Source organism: Miscanthus floridulus, chromosome 7 (genome assembly GCF_019320115.1).
Source record: "Miscanthus floridulus cultivar M001 chromosome 7, ASM1932011v1, whole genome shotgun sequence".
NCBI lineage: Eukaryota > Viridiplantae > Streptophyta > Magnoliopsida > Poales > Poaceae > Miscanthus > Miscanthus floridulus.
The window spans coordinates 82,190,053-82,192,790 of record NC_089586.1 but is presented as its reverse complement, the minus strand read 5'-3'; positions in this window follow the sequence as shown (position 1 = coordinate 82,192,790).

Here is a 2,738-nt window from a genome sequence, read left to right as displayed (position 1 = left end):
GTCTCGCCCGAGGGCTAAAGGCTAGTCTCTGCCTCGCCCAACGCCTTTGGGGCAGGCTCGGTCTCATCCGAGGGCTAAGGGCTAGTCTCTGCCTTGCCCGACGCCTTTTAGGCCAACCTCGCCTTGCCCGAGGGCTGAGGGATAGACTCAGCCTTGCCTGACCCCCGAGGGGCGGGCTCGGTCTCGCCCAAGAGATAAGGACTGGTCTCTGCCTCACCCGACGACCGAGGATGAACCTCGCCCTGCTCGATGTCTAAAGACTGGTTTTGTCTTACCTGACAACTTCTCCCCGTTCCCTCATGATGATAGGTATAGGGTAAGACAAGACGTTCGGGTCAACCATGACTTCAAGGACCATACCCTACACCTCGGCTAGAAAGGTACTACCAGGGAATGATGGGACGGGTGCTTTAGACCCTTCCAGGTGCCGCAGAGCCTGAAATGTATTACAAGTACATGCTCCTCACCCTGTAGAGTTGTGGGCGCCGCCTTTAGCTCTAGGACATGGAACCCGATGAAGATATATGACAACCACTATGCTCCAGAAAAGGATTTGTGATCTCCATGAACGACGGATATACTATCACCACGTTATGAACTCAAGGGAGCGGCGCCCACTTCCCGACCCCTTGGGTCCACCAAATCGGAAGACCTCGCCCACGGCGCTACGCCAGACCCCGACCCCGTGTCCCTCCAAAAAGAGACTCATAGGAACCAGAAGGCGTGCGGAGCAAGGCTAGGCGAGGCTCATAAGTCAAAACCACTATACTACAGCCCATACCCTGCGTAGGGCAGTATTCTATAATCATCCTGACATTCTATAGAGGCGTCGATAGTATTGTAGGTGCTTATCATCCTTTCGCACCCATCAGAATGGGAAACCAGGCTAGGTAGACGTAAGCCACAAGGCTAGGTAGAGTACGCATCCTAAGCCCTCATCCTTGTAAAGCCGTCCCCTTCATCTATAAAAGGGGATGCGCTTCCTCCAACAGGGAGACCGACTTTTGATGGCATAACACACAACACCCACACAGTCAAACTGCGATCAAGCTCTTGGCCTCCTTTCAACCCTTCCGTTAGAGACTTGGGACCAGTCCCTCTCTCGATCATTTGTACCCCCTACTATGAACTGTTTTCGGTGCTAATAACACGAGCAGCAACAAACTGGACGTAGGGACATTCAGCCCGAACCAGTATAAATCTTGTGTCCTTTAGCGCACCATCCGAGCCTAACGCGCATTACTATAAATCTACTTCCCGATGCTTGTATGAAATACTGACAGTTTGTCAATTGGATATTTTTAAGGGAATCACGGTATTCCTTTCATGGGAATTTTATCCAGTGTTGACCCAGCTGTGACCCGACTGTGGATCGAGGTCCTAGTGATTTGCGGGCCTATCCCTCGTTGGGATGGCCCCTTGGCTCTGGGATCCTAGGTGGGCCGGCCTCCGACCATTATGGGCCCAGATGAGTTTAGTGAAGAGATTTTTCTGGCCCACGTCCCCTCTATGGGAGAAGAGTCCGGTTGCTTCGGGAAGGTGAACCGCCCAATGCGATTTTGGTGGGAGAGGATAGGGATCACGGTCGCGTGTCCCATGACGTGATGTGATGGTACGCGTGGCCGGTCCATAAATTGAGGCGGACGGTTGCCCTTCTCGCATCCGTTGCTACTATAAAACCCCGGGGTTTGCCCCCAAGGTTCCATATTTCGCCTCCTCGCCTTCGTATCCGCAGCTTTCGCCACCAATCGCCCTAGCTTCCCACGCCAAAATCATCGCTGCCGTTAGGTTTGCTTCTGCGTTTTCCACCGCCGTCCAGCTCACGTCCGTGCCACCGCCCTCGTTTAAGCTTGCACCCACCTTTCCCCTGATGTTTCAATGGAGCTGTGGGGCAGATCTGGTACTACTCCTCGGTGTTTGGAGGGCCTCATCCGCCATGGCCTCCTCCGCCTGCTGTCCACTGTCGGGGAATGGCTGCTACTCGGTGATGAGAGCGAGCCTGCATCGCCCGAAGGGTATGTCGTGTCTTTTGCCATCTTTCATGAGCAGGATTTTGCCATACCCACGCATAGATTTCTTCGGGGGTTGTTGGATTATTACCAAGTAGAGCTGCAGCATCTTACCCCTAATGGTGTCCAACACATGGCGGCGTTTGTTGCCCTCTGTGAGGGTTTCCTAGGGATTGATCCCCACTTCGATTTGTGGAGGCATTTTTTCACCGTTAGTTTGTCGAAGAGGAAGATTGGGGGGAAGGATGTGAGTGTGCCAATGGGGAAGATTCATCTACGCCACACCCAGTCAAGGGACTACCCTCTGATGGGTCTATCATCCTCAAATAAGGGATGGCACTCGCAGTGGTTTTATATCAGGGATGACCTGAGCGCCACATTGCCGAAGTACTCTGGGCGCCTCATCGATGAGGCTCCAGAGTCATGGCAGTGGGGCTATCTGGGTTCAAAGAAGAAACACCAGGCTCTACGGCGCCCAAAAGGGTCTAAAGCACCCATCCCATCGTTCCCTGGCAGTACCTTTCCTACCAGGGTGCAGGGTATGGTCCTTGAAGCCGTGGTTGACCTGAACGTCTTGTCTTGCCCTGTACCTATATTCATGAGGGAATGGGGAGACGTTGTTAGGTAAGACGAAACCAGTCTTTAGACATCGAGCAGGGCGAAGTTCGTCCTCAGTCATCAGGTGAGGCAGAGACCAGTCCTTATCTCTTGGGCGAGACCAAGCCCGCC